The following is a 19212-nucleotide window of genomic DNA, read 5'->3' as shown; positions in this document are numbered from 1 at the left end:
AACTGAAGCAGGAGGGTTTGGATTTGGAAAGACTAAAACCCAATTTCAAACAGACTCATAATTCAAGGACTTTAGATAGACCCACGGGTAGATATGGGTAGAGAAGTTCATCCCAGTAATCTTGATCTCATTTTCAAATGAATGGTTTATCCAGAATGAATAGGTTTATCCAGAATATTCTGTTATGCTAGCTGCAAAAGAGGACACTGAAAATAAAGATCCCAAATCATATGCATGTTAGAAGGATGTTTGGTGTGTCAACTTTCAAAATGAAGAATTCACAGATTTCCTCAGTTTGCTGGAAAAATGTAAGACCTTTATTCACATAAGAAATAGGGTACTTGACACACACACTTCTACAGATTTTTCAAGCCACCTACAAATCATCAGATAATTCCAATAAATAAGGCTATACTCTGAAAAGACATAAGTTGTGCAAAATTTACTATTAAATGAAAAAAAGCCGGTCAACTTTCCTATATAAAAGAGGATGTTTGGGGAACTCCTCTGATGGTCTAGGGGTTAGGACGTGGTGCTTTCACTGCCATGGCCTAGGTTCAATCCCTAGTCAGGGGACTGAGATCCTGCACACCATGGGGCACAGCTTACTTTTTTTATTTTTCATTTTAAAATTTTTAATTAAAAAAGAAAAGTGTTTTCATCCAGCTTAGGTAGGTCAAGGTAAAGGAAGTATCTCGGCAATTTCAGATAGCCCTGAATGCCTATAAATGGGCAGGATGTTGAGTTCCATCTACCTATACAATTGTTGCAACAGTTGATTTGATGGACATGCAACTACATTTTAAAAATTCCCTGAGGGGAGATAATAAAACTAAAATAGTTAGTGACACAGACCCATAGCTACTTAAGAAATGAGACTGCTAGCAATTCTTGGAAAAGACAGAGAAAAGAAAAGCGAGCCCATTTTTTGCTCAAGAGAAACTATAAATGCTATGCCAGCAGCCAAACTCATAAATAAAGCCAGGCACTTGAGAGATCTGCACAGGGCCCATATAATTTATTTTGGTAGGATGACCCTGGATGTGTAGGCTTAAAAGAACACGCACTGTTGAACAAGAGGACAGACTCGGGATTTATTTCAACACCACCTTAAAATAACCTCAACCAAAAATACCATTTTCAACAAACCTAAATAAGAAATAAAAGAGGAAGAAAGAAGAGTTAAGAGGAAAATAAATGAAGAACAGATGCTGGGCCCTCTGTGACTCAAAGAATAAGCCCATGGAGTAACCTATTGAAGATAGCTGGCCTTAACACATTAGTGATTTTGAAAACTAAGATAGTATTTGGGAGAATAAGACCTAGTCAGGAAGCAATAAAAAGCAAAGGCTTCTCTTCATGATTTTCCTCTAAAAAACATTTCCAAAATGCTCCTGAAGTTGATGTGTTTTTGACAAAGGCGGTGCTAGCAAAGGTCTAAACCGTCTACTTATACAGTTCTTTGAGAACTATGGGAAAACATTTTTCCAAGGGCAAGTTGAGCCAAATGGAACTTACTGCTGGTCCAAAGAGTAGAGACAGCCGGGCACAGAGGGAACCAAGTCGTATACACCCCGGCCCCTCCCACCATCTCCTGGCAGGATTCGGCGCCAGAGGACCAAGCCGGAGAGCCCTTGGTCGGCCGGGCAAGGCCAGGTTCCAGCTCATTTACACGTTCCCATGCCTCACCCCTTGGCTCCGCGCCCCCAGGGACAGACTCCATAATCGGCACCATATTTTCCCCCTTCTCGTCTTACGGGTCAGCCCTTGGGAGCCCCTCATTTGCGTTCTGGGAAAGGAGCATACAGCAGGATGTCGTGCAGACACAAAGATGTGAAGACCTCTTCCAAGGCTACACAACTTCCCTGTGACAGGGAGCTCTGAGATCCCCGAGAGCTTGAGGACACCACACACCCAGCACAGTCTGTCCCCTCCAGCCTGCACCCGTGCCCCGCCTCCTGAATCCTGCCTGTCCTTGGCCATTCCAGATCACAGAGATCACCCACTTTCCTTCAAACTGCTGGGACACTGCTGGTTTTACTATTAAATATTTATTTCGCATTTATTCTACACTGGTTTATTACATGCTATTATCACTGACCAACTCTGTTTCCAAGAATGTGTGTCCTCAAAGAGGTTCTTTTATTTCCAACCTTCCCTGCAACACCATGAACCATGCAGACCCACACCCGCACTAGAAATGTGGAAAGGACAAAGATACAGTCCCTGGCTCCCTGACTTCCCGAAACGATGCACCGTCTCGGTGATATCAGAGCAACACGGCAGCCTTCAACACGAGGTCCCTTAATAATGGGCAGTATTTTTTTTTTCATCTTTGTGCCCTAATGCTTAGCACACGCACATGATAAAGTTTTTGTCTAGTGAATGAAAAATAACAGCACTATGGTAAAGACAAAGTTATGTGAGGGCTTCAGTTCAGTTCAGTTGCTCAGTCATGTCTGACGTTTTGTGACCACATGAATTGCAGCACGCCAGGCCTCCCTGTCCATCACCAACTCCCGGAGTCTACTCAAACTCATGTCCATCGAGTCGATGATGCCATCCAGCCATCTCATCCTCTGTTGTCCCCTTCTCTTTCTGCCCCCAATCCCTCCCAGCATCAAGGTCTTTCCCAATGAGTCAACTCTTCACATGAGGTGGCCTAAGTACTAGAGTTTCAGCTTCAGCATCAGTCCTTCCAATGAACACCCAGGACTGATCTCCTTCAGAAAGAACTGGTTGGATCTCCTTGCAGTCCAAAGGACTCTCAAGAGTCTTCTCCAACACCACATCAGTTCTTCAGTGCTCAGCTTTCTTCACAGTCCAACTCTCACATCCATACATAACCACAGGAAAAACCATAGCCTTGACTAGACAGACCTTTGTTGGCAAAGTAATGTCTCTGCTTTTCAATATGCTATCTAGGTGGTCATAACTTTCCTTCCAAGGAGTAAGCGTCTTTTAATTTCATGGCTGCAATCACCATCTGCAGTGATTTTGGAGCCCCCAAAAATAAAGTCTGACACTGTTTCCCCATCTATCTGCCATGAAGTGATGAGACCAGATGCCATGATCTTAATTTTGTGAATGCTGAGCTTTAAGCCAACTTTTTCACTCTCCTCTTTCACTTTCATCAAGAGGATTTTTAGTTCCTCTTCACTTTCTGCCATAAGGGTGGTATTATCTGCATATATGAGGTTATTGATATTTCTCCTAGCAATTCTGATTCCAGCTTGTGCTTCTTCCAGCCCAGCGTTTCTTATGATATACTCTGCATATAAGTTAAATAAGCAGGGTGATAATATACAGCCTTGACGTACTCCTTTTCCTATTTGGAACCAGTCTGTTGTTCCATGTCCAGTTCTCACTGTTGCTTCCTGACCTGCATACTTGTTTCTCAAGAGGCAGGTCAGGTGGTCTGTATTCCCATCTCTTTCAGAATTTTCCACAGTTGATTGTGGTCCACACAGTCAAAGGCTTTGGCATAGTCAAGAAAGCAGAAATAGATGTTTTCCTGGAACTCTCTTGCTTTTTCCATGATCCAGTGGATGTTGGCAATTTGATCTCTGGTTCCTCTGCCTTTTCTAAAACCAGCTTGAACTTCTGGAAGTTCACGATTCACATATTGCTAAAGCCTAGCTTGGAGAATTTTGAGCATTACTTTACTAGCACGTGAGATGAGTGCAATTGTGCGGGAGTTTGAGCATTCTTTGGCATTGCCTTTCTTTGGGATTGGAATGAAAACTGACCTTTTCCAGTCCTGTGGCCACTGCTGAGTTTTCCAAATTTGCTGGCATATTGAATACAGCACTTTCACAGCATCATCTTTCAGGATTTGAAATAGCTCAACTGGAATTCCATCACCTCCACTAGCTTTGTTTGTAGTGAGGCTTTCTAAGGCCCATTTGACTTCACATCCCAGGATGTCTGGCTCTAGGTGAGTGATCACACCATTGTGATTATCTTGGTCGTGAAGATCATTTTTGTACAGTTCTTCTGTGTATTCTTGCCACCTCTTAATATCTTCTGCTTCTGTTAGGTCCATACCATTTCTGTCCTTTATCGAGCCCATCTTTGCATGAAATGTTCCCTTGATATCTCTAATTTTCTTGAAGAGATCTCTAGTCTTTCCCAATCTGTTGTTTTTCTCTCTTTCTTTGCATTGATTGCTGAGGAAGGCTTTCTTATCTCTCCTTGCTATTCTTTGGAACTCTGCATTCAGATGCTTATATCTTTCCTTTTCTCCTTTGCTTTTCACTTCTCTTCCTTTAACAGCTATTTGTAAGGCCTCCTCAGACAGCCATTTTGCTTTTTTGCATTTCTTTTCCATGGGGATGGTCTTGATCCCTGTCTCCTGTACAATGTCACAAACCTCAGTCCATAGTTCATCAGGCACTCTGTCTATCAGATCTAGTCCCTTAAATCTATTTCTCACTTCCACTGTATAATCATAAGGGATTTGATTTAGGTCATACCTGAATGGTCTAGTGGTTTTCCCTACTTTCTTCAATTTAAGTCTGAATTTGGCAATAAGGAGTTCATGATCTGAGCCACAGTCAGCTCATGGTCTTGTTTTTGTTGACTGTATAGAGCTTCTCCATCTTTGGCTGCAAAGAATATAATCAGTCTGATTTCAGTGTTGACCATCTGATGTCCATGTGCAGAGTCTTCTCTTGTGTTGTTGGAAGAGGGTGTTTGCTATGACCAGTGCGTTCTCTTGACAAAACTCTAATAGCCTTTGCCCTGCTTCATTCTGTATTCCAAGGCCAAATTTGCCTGTTAGCCCAGGTGTTTCTTGACTTCCTACTTTTGCATTCCAGTCCCCTATAATGAAAAGGACATCTTTTTTGGATGTTAGTTCTAAAAGATCTTGTAAGTCTTCATAGAACTGTTCAACTTCAGCTTCTTCAGCGTTACTGGTTGGGGCATAGGCTTGGATTACTGTGATATTGAATGGTTTGCCTTGGAAATGAACAGAGGTCATTCTGTCATTTTTGAGATTGCATCCAAGTACTGCATTTCAGATTCTTTTGTTGACCATGATGGCCACTCCATTTCTTCTAAGGGACTCCTGCCTGCAGTAGTAGATATAATGGTCATCTGAGTTAAAGTCACCCATTCCAGTCCATTTTAGTTCCCTGATTCCTAGAATGTTGACGTTCACTCTTGCCATCTCCTGTTTGACCACTTCCCATTTGCCTTAATTCATGGACCTAACATTCGAGGTTCCTATGCAATATTGCTCTTTACAGCATTGGACCTTGCTTCTATCACCAGTCACATCCACAAGTGGGTATTGTTTTTGCTTTGGCTCCATCCCTTCATTCTTTCTGGAGTTATTTCTCCACTGATCTCCAGTAGCATATTGGGCACCTAACGACCCGGGGAGTTCCTCTTTCAATATCCTATCATTTTGCCTTTTCTCGGCAGTGGCCGAGAAGAGCTACCCCATGCCCAACGTCAGGGGAGGTGGCCAAGAGGAGCTATCCCATGCCCAAGGTCGGGGCGGTGGCCGAGAGGAGCAACCCCTCATCCAAGGAGCAGTGGCTGTGTGGGCACAGGAGGGTCAAGAGGAGCTACTCCACATTCAAGGTCAGGAGGGGCAGCCGTGAGGAGACACCCCTTGTCCAAGGTAAGGAGCAGTGGCTGTGCTTTGCTGGGGCAGCCGTGAAGAGATACCACACGTCCAAGGTAAGAGAAAACCAAGTAAGATGGTAGGTGTTGCAAGAGGGCATCAGAGGGCAGACACACTGAAACCATAATCACAGAAAACTAGTCAATCTAATCACACTAGGACCACAGCCTTGTCTAACTCAATGAAACTAAGCCATGCTGTGTGGGGCCACCCAAGACGGGCGGGTCATGGTGGAGAGGTCTGAAAGAATGTGGTCCACTGGAGAAGGGAATGGCAAACCACTTCAGTATTCTTGCCTTGAGAACCCCATGAACAGTATGAACAGTATGTGAGGGCTTAGAGGTAGAATCAGATATGATTAACCAAGAATGCTCTATTACTGAATCTGAATCTTCAGTCAAGGAGGTAAGGAATTCTCAATGCTGGAAGATGTTGCAAGTACAAGGAATAAGGAATAAGGACAAATGAAAAAATAACAAAAGAGCTCTCTCTGCAAAAGTGAAGACTAAAACTAAATGCCATGGAACTAAGACTTTTGACTTTCTTCCCCGTAGCTGGGGTATAGGATGCAGCTGTGGTTAAACAATCAGTTTTTAAAAGCTGCTGTGAACACAAGTCACCAGGTAAAAATAAAAGCTGCGCCCTACTACTTGATTAAGTTTTTTTTTTTTAATCCAACTAGTCTTCACACTGGAAAGACGTTACCCAGGTGATATAGAATCTGACAGGTTCAAGAAACTTTAGGTCACTTTGCTTTAGGTCATAAGCTCTTTATGCAATTGCTATATGTAGTTACAGGCTTCCCAGATGGCTCAGTGGTAAAGAATCAGCCTGCAATGCAGAAGATACAGGTTCAATCCCTGGGTCAAGAAGATCTCCTGGAATGGAAACTGGCAACTCACTCGTTTTCTCACAGGTATTCTTGCTGGAAAATTCCATGGACAGACGGCAGGTTATCCATGGGGTTGCAAACTGACAGACACAAGTGAGCATAAGCACGTATGTAATTACATAGCTCTTCATGAAATTATTTGAAAAGTTGAGACTATTCAACACACCATGTCCTCCCAGTTTCTGGCAAACTAGTTTTCATGCAATCATTTGTAGTGTTTTCTGAGAATCCTTGGGATTAAAGTTTTGGTTACAATGTTGCTTCACTTTTTAAAGCCTGATTTTCCTTGCAAAACTAAAATCTGTGAACTTGGTACTAAGCCCAGGTATAATATTTTTATTGGAAGCCGTATTTCTATTTTCTTGTGAAATACTTTTATTTTAATAAAATACTAGCATAAATATAAGAGCACTGAACCCTAACCACTAGACAACCAGGGAGCACTAGCTCGTGTTTAAAGACAGATGTTAGCTAGACTTATTGTGATCAATTTACAATGTACACAAATACCCAGTCGTCTGTCAGGTGTTCCAGGGAGATCCTAGGACATTGGTTTGCATGGGGAGGTGGGTGAGAAGCAACTGGAAGGTTTACAAGAGAAGAAAGGCAACCAAGATTTGGCAAATAAATCTAAAAGTGGAAGATTTTCCAAGGTCTTGGCTTACAGTGATTTTATATATATATATATATTGCGATATATTTTTTTGTTTGTTTGCCTATGCCTTCCCTACAGCATAAGTACCACACAACTAGGGAGCTTGTCTTATTCACCACCAGATGGATCCCCAAGGCCTAAAACAGCACCTGACCTACAGAGAGCACTCAATGAATAGCTGTTGAAGGTCCAAGTGAAGAATAAAGTCATGAATAGAGTACTTGAACTGACTCGCTCAGCTCAAGAAGGTAGAATCCCTTTGATAAGCCACCACTACTCCCACAGGCTGAACGGCTCACTCCCATGTGGAAGTCAACGATGTCCCAAACGTTCAAAATCATCTGTGCTTTGCTACATGCCCTGAGGAACAAGGCTTTCTTTCAGAGCTTGGCAATAAATTTCTTTCTCCGGGAATCTGTGATAAGCAGTGTTTTAATACATGAAAAAGAGGAGAAAAGTAAACATACAATTTTTATAAAGCTGTCATAGCCTGCCACAAAACGTTAAGTGGGGGTTATTTTTAACCTATTTTAAATGGCTGTGGGAGGAAGGGTTGGACTTGTGTCCTGGGAAGTAACTTTAACTCCCAAAGGCTTCAATTCGCTGTCCACTAGGGGAAAGGCCACTAGAAAAAAATAGTTTTGACTGTTCCTGGCCTAAGAAGTATGGTACAAAATGAGTTTCTTGGCCTCCCTCTGAGTGCAATAGAAGAATATGAAACAGAACCATCACACGGGACAGAGTCACGAAATCCTGGATGTTCGGTCAAGAAGTTTACTTTCATGCATACTTCACAGTGTGTCCCATTCACCATGGAAAAACCAATAAAAATAACCTTTAAATAAGGATGAGAAAATATACGTAAACAGGTTCTGTGAAAACAAGCACTTCAGACACTGTTTACCTGTGGAGATGTGACAGAGGTGATAACTAAAGGCAAATCAGTCAATACTGTGAGGTCAAGTGACAAATGCTGAAATCCATGAATAAATAAATGAATGTCCAATGGACAAACGTAGGAGGCTATGTGTTCACGTCTTGATCATTTCTCATAAGCGTTCAAATATTTCAAGGTGTATAATGTGTTCACTGTAAGACATGAAGCTTCTGAAAGCTTTAATGCAGGCGTCAATGTAACCATGTTATTTTCACCCACTAAAAAAAAGAAAAGTCAGTGTATTTCTCAGTTTCCTCCTCACACATCCACTCCAAAGGGAACTCTCTCTCAGAAGTTCTCGATGATGTCATGGAGGCTTCTTCTCCAGGGAACAGAAGCCACAGCGGGGGCTTCCTGAGCAAAACTCGACACTTTCCCCCAAATCCATGTGTTTGATGAAATTAATGTTTTTATAAAAGAAAAATATGCTCTCCAATATGGATATGAACTACAGTTGGGTGGCGGGAAGGGACTCTTTGCTGAGTGCCTTCAGAGGAAAAAGTACTCAACCACATCGTACAGTGAGGAAATGAAGTGAATGTGTAAGTCAAATGAAATGTTTGGATTAAGAAAAAAATTTTTATTCTCAAATTTTGTCAAAGTTCTTCCACCATACAAACCTGTGACCACCTCCTTTCCCAATGATGATGATAATAAATACAATAAAAACAGAAAATATTTACTACACGGCACGTTAAGTGTTTCAATGTATCCTCTTGTTTAATGTCCTAATGAGTTACAGATGGAAAAATCAAGGCTTTGGGAGACCTCAAGTGACTCAGTCAAGATCATATACATTGCTATAGTAATCAAGACTGTGTGGTACTAGTGAAGGACAGAGATCAAAGGAACAGAACCAAGAGTCCAGTAAGAAACCCAAGCATCTGTGGTCTGATCATCTATAGGGAAATAATTTTTCACATGGTTGTGCAGACAAAGGGAATAAGGAAAGTCAGTGAAGGATGCTGGAACAACTGGAATCCCATATGCAAAAAAGTGAATGTAGACCTCTGTCTCATATCATATACAAAAATTAACTCAAAATGGATCAAAGAACTACACAGTGTAAACCTTTATGACCCTGGAGTAGGCAATGGTTTCTTAGATATGGCATATAACACGAGCAAACAAAGAAAAAGTAGGGAAATTGGACTTTATCAAAATCAAAAACTTTTGTGCCCCTAACCCTTGGACTGCAAGGAGATCCAACCAGTCCATTCTGAAGGAGATCAACCCTGGGATTTCTTTGGAAGGAATGATGCTAAAGCTGAAACTCCAGTACTTTGGCCACCTGATGTGAAGAGTTGACTCATTGGAAAAGACTTTAATGCTGGGAGGGATTGGAGGCAGGAGAAGAAGGGGACGACCAAGGATAAGATGGCTGGATGGCATCACGGACTCGATGGACGTGAGTCTGAGTGAACTCCGGGAGATGGTGATGGACAGGGAGGCCTGACATGCTGCGATTCATGGGGTCGCAAAGAGTTGGACACGACTGAGCGACTGAACTGAACTGAAGGACAATAATAGGAAAGTGAAAAAAATGACCCACAAAATGGAAGAAAATATCTCCAAGTCATATATCTGATAAAGATCTGGTATCCAGAATATACAGAGACTTACAACTCAACAATACAAATATAGATGACACAATTAAAAATGAACAACTGGCTAGAATATAACACAGAAGAAAATCTTGATGGTTTTTAAATACAGTGCTTTTTAAATACAACAGCAAAGGCATGATCTACAAAAGAAAGAATTGATAAGTGAGAGCTAATTAAAATTGAAAACTTCTGCTTTGTAAAAGACCCTGAGGGATGGGATGGGGAAGGAGGTAGTAGGAGGGAGGGTCAGGATGGGGAACACCCATGGCTGATTCAAGTGAATGTATGGGAAAAACCACAATATTGTAAAGTAATTAGCCTCCAATTAAAATTTTAAAAAAAAGACACTGCCAAAAAACAAAACTGAAAAGTCAAGCCACAGATTGGGAGAAAATATTTCCAAAAGACACTTCTGATAAAAAACACCTGATTAAAAAATGAGCCAAAGACCTTAACAGACACCTCACCAAAAACATAAAGATGACAAATAAGCATACACCCTACATCATACATCATCAGGGAAATGCAAATTAAAACAACAATGAGCTACCACTGCATGCTGATTAGAATACAAATACTGACAACATCAAATGTTGACAAGGATGTGAAGCAACTGGAACTCTCATTCATTCCTGATAGAAATGCAAAATGGTATGGTCACATTGGAAGAAAGTTTGATGGTTTACTTATAAAACCAAACATGCTCTAACTAGGTAATCAAGCAATTACCTTCTTCGGATTTACTCAAAGGAGCTGAAAACTTACATTCACACAAAAACCTATACACAGAAGTCTGTAACAGCTTTATTCATAATTGCCAGAACTTGGAAGCCACTAAGATGTTCTTCAGTAAGTGAGTGAGTAAACTGTGATACATCCACACAATGAAATAGTATTCAGCACTAAAAGGAAATGTATTATCAAGTCATGAAAAGATATGGAGGAACCTTAGATGCATATTATTAGGTGAAAGAAACCAAACTGAAAAGGCTACCTAATGGATGATTCCAACTGTATGACATTCTGAGAAAGATGAAACTGTGAAGACACAAAGATATCAGAGATTGCCAAGGGCTGGGATGGGAGGGATGAGTAAGTGGGACACAGGATTTTCAGGGTAGTGAAGCTACTCTGCATGATACTATAGTAATTGATTGTGACTAGTGCAGCTATGAACATAGGCATACAAGTGTCTATTTGTGTCCCTGTTTTTAATTCTTTGGGGCATATATATATGTAGGAACAGAATTGCTGGACCCTCACAGTAATTCTATATTTAAGTTTTTGAGGGACCGCCAAACTGTTATCCACAGCAGCTGCTCCATTTCACATTTCCACCAGCCATGCTCAAGAGTTCCAACTTCTTTACATCCTTGCCAAAACTTATTTTTGTTTGTTTGTTATCAGTAACCATCTAATGGGTATGAAGTGGTATTTGACTGTGGTTTTGATGTGCATTTCCCTAACAGTGATGCTGGACATCTTTTCAGGTGTTTACTGGCCATCTGGATGTCTTTTTTGGAGAAATGTCTATTCAAGTCTTTGCCTAGTTTTTAATTGAGCTGCTTGGATTTTGTTATTATTGTTGAATTATAAAGGTACTTGTTTGCTTTTTGAAAACAGGTGCAAATATCTGAGCCAGAGAAAGCACAGCAGAATCTTTCATATTACAAAGGAATCATCTAGCACACCTTTAAATATTATACTCCTCTCATGCTGGAAAATGTATCTATTTACAGTTCATCTTGATAAATGATAGGTGAAGGTGGGGGAAAAAAAAAACAAAAATTAAGCTACTGGGAATAAGCCTGACAAGCTATAGTACACAGGGTTACAAAAGAGTCGGACATGACTTAGCGACTAAACAAAAATAAATATATTATTTACATACAAGACACATAATTCAATATTCAACTGAAAATAATTTGATATTAGTCCTTAGATGCAATGAAATCCATAGGGAACTCTGACCTAACATACAAGCATATATGGTTTATGAGAAAGTTTCCAGAATTTGTATTTAATGACTGACTTTATTCACATCAGACTACTTTCTAAAGGATTTGAGATCTTTATAAAGTGATAAAAAAGAAATAGCCCTATTTTCAAAAAGTATGCAGTCTCATATTGTCCTTCTGCAGTTCCTCAAGAGGATGCCTCCATCCCACTAAGGAAATCACCTGTGTGCCCAACAGGCATCTCAGATTCGGTGTGTCCAAAACTGAGCCCCAGGGTCCCTCTCCCCTCACTTCCAATCTCCTCCTGTGGCTCTTCCCGTCTTAGCAATCCACCATTCCAGGCTGGAGCAAATAACCTAGGTGCTCTCCTTGGTGCCTCTTCTTCTCTCCTCTCTTATCTACTCTATTAGTAAATCCTTACCACTCTACTTTTAAATATATTTGGTTTATTTCCATCTCCATTGCTACCCTCATCCCTTCTACCTTTGCCTACCCTCCCACCTGCATCCAGTTTATTTTTGCCCAAGATCCTGTTAAAGGTAAGCCAGAGCTCGGATCCCTTCTGTGGATCTCCCCACAGGCAGAGTGAGAGTCCCTGCTCCTGCTTAAAGCTCGCTCCCCACAGCTACCCCATCCCTGCCCCTCACCCACCTGGCTTCCTGCTCCTGCGACTCCAAACAGGCGCCTACTTCCAGACCCTCTGCTGTCCTCAGGTGAGCAGGTAATCGGCTCCCTCACTTGCAGGCCTCTGCTCAAATGTCATTTTATCAGGAAGGCTGTATTATCAGCCTATTATCAAACAGACCCATCCTAACTCACTCCCACCAACATCCCTCTCCTCTTTATATTGTGCTATTTCTCTTCACAGAATTTTCACCATCACACACACATACAGTGTGCTGCTGCTAAGTCACTTCAGTTGTGTCTGACTCTGTGCAACCCCGTGGACTGCAGCCTACCAGGGTCCTCCGTCCATGGGATTTTCCAGGCAAGAGTACTGGAGTGGGTCCCCCTAATTAGAAAGGGCTTCCCTGATAGCTCAGTTGGTAAAGAATCTGCTTGCATTCCGCTGGAGAAGGGATCGGTTACCCACTCCAGTATTCTTGGAATTCCCTTGTGGCTCAGCTGGTAAAGAATCCCCCTGCAATGCGGGAGACCTGGGTTTGATCCCTGGGTTGGGAAGATCCCCGAGAGAAGGGAAAAGCTACCCACTCCAGTATTCTGGCCTGGAGAATTCCATGGACTGTATAGTCCATGGAGTCACAAAGAGTCGACACGACTGAGCAACTTTCACTTTCACCTGCTTTCTTACACAGTATAAAATGAATAGGGATTCTTATGGTCTACGACACATTATGTGCTCTGTACCCACAGACAACCCAGACTTCAACGACACTTTTGCTAAACCTACTAGAAGTGAGGATTTCAACACACATAGGTGGTTTCGAGGAATGCTTGACTATAACTCCCACTTAGCCACAACTCAGAAAACTAAAGAAAATGTAACTGCTACAGCTATACTTTTTTTTCTTTTTTTACAATGTTTTGTTGGTTTCTGCCATACAACAATACAAATAAGCCACAACTATACACACATCCCTTAAGTGGTGTGTTTCACTGTAATAAACTTATTGGCCTTGCTTCTGAACTGAGATCATGCACTTGATTACGCAGGCTACCTCCCCAGTATTGTCAAATACTGGGCAATGGAACAGCCCTTAACAACTGGGCAATAATCTGTCCTTGTTGTTGTTTGGCCACTAAGTCCTGTCTGACTCTTTGCAGCCCCACAAACTGCAGTACGCCAGGCCTCCTCATCCTTCATTATCTCCCGGAGTTTGCTCAAACTTATGTCCATTGAGTCAGTGATGCCATCCAAACATCTCATCCTCTATCACCCTCTTCTCCTCTTGCCCTCAATCTGTCCCAGCATCAAGGTCTTCTCCAATGAGTCAGCTCTTGACATCAGGTGGCCAAAGTATTAGAGCTTCAGCATCACTCCTTCCAGTGAATATTCACAGCTGATTTTCTTTAGGATTGACAGTCTTTAACAAAAGGCTGACCTTGGTTCTTTTGACAAAACCAACTTGCAATAATAAGAAAAAATGAGAGGAATGTCTGATACCTTCCCTCGGGGCAAGAATGTGAGGAGGGTTGAGAGTGCAAAGCACTGGGAACCCAGACCACCTTCTCTCCTGCTCTTAACATCCAAATACAAGACAGCGGAGTTGAGAACGCAATCATTGCTATACTGTCTGCTTCTGAATCCTCCCTCTGCTCCTTGCAGCTGACCAACATTTCACCTCAGTTTCCTCATCTGTGAAACAGGGATAATAACAATACTTACCTAATAGAGTTATTTTAAGGACTAATGAACCGAGTGCCTAGCACACAGAAAGTACTACTGAAGGATTTTCTTTCACCAGTACTATCACTATATTGCTAGTGTTACAGCAGCCACCAAAAGTATATTCAATCTCACAAGCAAAGCTATATAAATTAATGAGAAACCACACTTGCTGAAGCTCTAATACTCTGACCACCTGATGTGAAGAGCCGACTCATTGGAAAAGACCCTGAAGCTGGGAAAGATTGAGGGCAGGAGAAGGGAGTCCCAGAGGATGAGATGGCTGGATGGCATCACTGACTCAATGGCCATGAGCTTGGAGATGGTGAAGGGCAGGGAAGTCTGGCATGCTGCAGTCCACGGGGTCGCAAAGAGCTGGACATGACTCAGAGACTGAACAACAGCAATGCTTCATTTATCATTCTCCTAAGAAGAAAGAAAAAAGTTCTGCTTACAGTGGTAAAGCCGACACAACTCCAACGGCAAATGGAGCAGATGACGTAAAAAATCTTTACGGTATATATAGAAACGGACCCCACAAACACACTGCAGAAGTTTAAGCTGAGACAACAGAGAGATCTGCCCAACAATTTAAACACTGATGTTTATCACAGTTATTTGTTCTAGTGACAAAACGGAAGCAAATAAATATCAGATATTTTAAGGAATCAGTTCAGTTCAGTTCAGTCGCTTAGTTGTGTCCAGCTCTTTGCAACCCCATGAACCACAGCATGCCAGGCTTCCCTGTCCATCACCAACTCCCAGAGTTCACCCAAACCCATGTCCATTGAGTCAGGGATGCCATCCAGCCATCTCATCCTTTGTCGTCCCCTTCTCCTTCTGCCCCCAGTCCCTCCCAGCATCAGGGTTTTTTCCAATGAGTCAGCTCTTCCTATCAGGTGGCCAAAGTATTAGAATTTCAGCTTCAACATCAGTCCTTCCGATGAATATTCAGGGTTGCTTTCCTTTAGGATGGACTGGTTGGATCTCCTTACAGTCCAAGGGATTCTTAAGAGTCTTCTCCAACACCACAATTCAAAAGCATCAATTCTTTGGCGCTCAGCTTTCTTTATAGTCCAGTTCTCACATCCATACATGACCACTGGAAAACCATAGCCTTGACTAGATGGACCTTTGCTGGCCAAGTAATGTCTCTGCTTTTTAATATGCTGTCTAGGTTGGTCATAACTTTCCTTCCAAGGAGAAAGTGTCTTTTAATTTCATGGCTGCAGTCACCATCTGCAGTGATTTTGAAGCCTAGAATAAACTTAGTTAAAAGCTGTAAAATGTCTGAAATGTTAATCTGCTTGCAACCTCACAAGTTAGTATCATCCATGGTATCAAGGATGCTGACAGAAGACACAAGACCCCAGGGTCAGGAACTTGGACTCCGTGACTCTCTCCAACCCAGAACACAGGGCCCCAGGCCTGTGCCAGGCGCCTACCCTCTCCCCTCGCCCCCTTCCCTCGCCCCCTCTCCAGTCTATAGGAAAAGAGTGCCCAGCACAGGCCTTGCACACAGCAGCTCCCAGATGAAGAACTCAGAGCCCAGAGCCGCCCACATGCCAATCTGGTAAGAGGGCTGCTAACAAGCCTGAGCAACCTCTGCCCCCGAGGGAAATATTGTCTTTCTTATTCCAGACAGCAAACAAATCTGCCCTTTGCCCAGGGGGGGAACTGTGTCTTTCTTCCAAGGTGGTTCACTACAAAATCACCCTTGAAAAAGATAACTTCAGAGCAAAAGTGCAGAAATGTTTAAGACCCATGGAGAAGTGATTGCCTTCTAACCCTAAACAACTTATAATGCCTCCACACAACGTGAGATCGTGTAGTGACGACAGATCAGTTTTCAGAAGAAAGTTTAATTAAGTAAGAAATGTATTTATGGTATGCTATTAGATGCAAAACACAGGTTCTCACTTTCCAAAATTACACACACACACAAAATAAAAGAGACCTAATTTTGTTTTATGTTGTTTTCCTATTTTTATACAAAGAAAAGTTATATGTATATAGTTTATAAAGTTTATATAAAGATAAGTTGCTCAGTCATGTCTGACTCTTTGCAACCCCATGGACTATACCGTTCATGGAATTCTCTAGGCCAGAACACTGGTGTGGGTAGCCTTTCCCTTCTCCAGGGGATCTTCCCAACCCAGAGATCAAACCCAGGTCTCCCACTTTGCAGGCAGATTCTCTACCAGCTGAGCTACAAGGGAATTCCAAGAATACTGGAGTGGGTAGCCTTCTCCAGGGGATATTCCTGACCCAGGAATTGAATTGGGGTCTCCTGCATTGCAGGAGGATTTTTTTTACCAACTGAGCTATCAAAGAAAAGGGCTTGCAATAGATACAAAGTTATCAGTGGTTCTTGGGTGTTGAGATTATGCACGGCTTTCATTTTCTTTCTGCTTTTTTGAACTAAATTTTCTGTATTACATTTTTAATCAGGAAAAAAAGGAGTTTTTAAAAAAAACATGGATATGACACCAAAAGGACAAGTGACAAAAGAAAAACTGGGTAAGGTTGACATCAAAATTCAAAACTTTTGCATTTTAAAAAAAAAGTGTAAGTCGCTCAGTCTTGTCCGACTCTGTGACCCCATGGACTGCAGCCCATCAGGTGCCTCTGTCCATGGAATTCTTCAGGAAAGAATACTGCAGTGGGTAGCCATTCCCTTCTCTAGGGGATCTTCCTGACCCAGGGGTTGAACCTGGGTCTCCTCTATTAGCAGGCAGATTCTTTACCATCTGAACCACCAGGAAAGCCCTTGTGTTCAAACGACACCATCAAGACAGTGAAAAAAAAACTGACAGACTGGGAGAAGACATGTGCAAGTCATACCTCTTACGTACTTACATCGGATTACTTATTATACGGATTACGGACTTATATCCATAATATATAAAGAAGTTTTGCCACTCAATAATTAAAAAGACAAATTACCCAATAAAAATGAATAAAGGATTTGAATAGACAGCTCTTCAAAGATACACAAATGGTCATTAAACACATGAAAATACGCTCAACACAATTAGTCATCAGGGAAATGCAAACCAAAGCCGTGATGATTACCACTTCACACCTCCTGGAATGAATAAAGGAGACTGACAATAACAAGCGCTGGCAGAGACGGGAAAAAGTTGGAACCTTCACACATTGTTGCTGGGATCTGATAATGGTGCAGTCACTTCCAGAAAACAGTTCAGCAGTTCCTCAAAACGTTAAAAAAGGATTGCCATATGAGAGCAGTTTCACTCAAAGGAGTTGAAATTCCACCTAAAATAAATAAAAACATATGCCCACACAAAAATTTCCACATAGGAGTTCATAGCAGCGTTACTTCTAATAGCAAAAAACAGGAATAGCACAAATGTCCAACACCTGAAAAACAAAACGTGATATACCCACAGAATGGAGAAAAAGAAATGACGCACTAGTTCATACAACAAGCTTGAATAAACCATCCTTAATACACTATACTAAGTAAAAAGAGCAAGCCGCAAAGGACCACACACTGCATGATTCAACTTATATGAAATGTTCACAAAAGGGAAATACACAAAGACAGAAAGTACATTAATGATTGCCGGGGATAGCAGGGGCAAGGGAGAAAGGGAGAATGACTTTACGGTAAGGAGCTGCTTCTTAGAGTGATGACATGCTGTGGAATTAAGATAACTGTAATGGTTATGTAACTGCGAATGCACACGAAAAAAGCACAGAATTGCATACTTCAAAAGAGTAAATTTATAGTATGTAAATTCCATCTCAGCAATGGTGTGATCACTCACCTAGAGCCAGACCTCCTGGAATGTGAAGTCAAGTGGCCCTTAGGAAGCATCACTACGAACAAAGCTAGTGGAGGTGATGGAATTCCAGTAGAGCTATTTCAAATCCTGAAAGATGATGCTGTGAAAGTGCTGCACTCAATATGCCAGCAAATTTGGAAAACTCAGCAGTGGTCACAGGACTGGAAAAGGTCAGTTTTCTTCCAATCCCAAAGAAAGGCAATGTCAAAGAATGCTTAAACTACCGCACAGTTGCACTCATCTCGCATGCTAGTTGGAGAAGGAAATGGCAACCCACTCCAGTGTTCTTCCCTGGAGAATCTCAGGGATGGGGGAGCCTGGTGGCTGCCATCTGTGGGGTCACACAGAGTCAGACACGACTGAAGTGATTTAGCAGCAGCAGCACATGCTAGTAAAGTGATGCTTAAAATCCTCCAAGCCAGGCTTCAGCAATATGTGAACCGTGAACTTCCAGATGTTCAAACTGGTTTTAGAAAAGGCAGAGGAACCAGAGATCAAACTGCCAGCATCCACTGGATCATGGAAAAAGCAAGAGAGTTCCAGAAAAACATCTATTTCTGCTTCATTTGACAAAGACGAAAGCTTTTGACTGTGATGATCACAACAAACTGTGGAAAATTCTTCAAGAGATGGGAATACCAGACCACCTGACCTGCCTCCTGAGAAACCTGTATGCAGGTCAGGAAGCAACAGTGAGAACTGGACATGGAACAACAGACTGGTTGCAAACAGGAAAAGGAGTACGTCAAGGTTGTATATTGTCACCCTGCTTATTCAACTTCTATGCAGAGTACATCATGAGAAACGCTGAGCTCGAGGAAGCACAAGCTGGAATCAAGATTGCTGGGAGAAATATCAATAACCTCAGATATGCAAATGACACCACCCTTAAGGCAGAAAAGAGGAGAGTGAAAAAGTTGGCTTAAAGCTCAACATTCATAAAACTAAGATCATGGCATCTGGTCCCATCACGTCATGGCAAATAGATGGGGAAACAGTGTCAGACTTTATTTTGGGAGCTTCAAAATCACTGCAGATGGTAATTGCAGCCATGAAATTAAAAGATGCTTACTCCTTGGAAGGAAAGATATGAATAACCTAGACATCATATTAAAAAGCAGAGACATTACTTTGCCAACAAAGGTCTGTCTAGTCAAGGCTATAGTTTTTCCAGTGGTCATGCATGGATGTGACAATTGGACTGTGAAGAACACTGAATGCCGAAGAATTGATGCTTTTGAACTGTGGTGTTGGAGAAGACTCTTGCGAGTCCCTTGGATTGCAAGGAGATCCAACCAGTCCATTCTAAAGGAGATCAGTCCTGGGTGTTATTTGGAAGGAGTGACGCTAAAGCTGAAACTCCAATACT

At 41.9% G+C, this 19212-nt stretch overlaps 1 protein-coding gene and 1 non-coding gene across 5 annotated transcripts in view; one reads left to right on the top strand and one right to left on the bottom strand.

Annotated features, from left to right (window-relative positions):
- MTMR7 (myotubularin related protein 7) overlaps nt 1–19212 on the bottom strand; it is a 130910-nt gene that overhangs the window by 100763 nt on the left and 10935 nt on the right. The gene's annotated exons all lie outside the window — the stretch shown is intronic.
- On the top strand, nt 505–576 carry TRNAE-UUC (transfer RNA glutamic acid (anticodon UUC)). Its single transcript has one exon. It is a non-coding gene; the product is annotated as a tRNA-Glu (tRNA).

This window comes from Ovis aries, chromosome 26, assembly GCF_016772045.2.
Source record: "Ovis aries strain OAR_USU_Benz2616 breed Rambouillet chromosome 26, ARS-UI_Ramb_v3.0, whole genome shotgun sequence".
NCBI lineage: Eukaryota > Metazoa > Chordata > Mammalia > Artiodactyla > Bovidae > Ovis > Ovis aries.
Note: the sequence above shows the minus strand (reverse complement) of the source record. Positions and strands in the feature narration are given on the sequence as shown.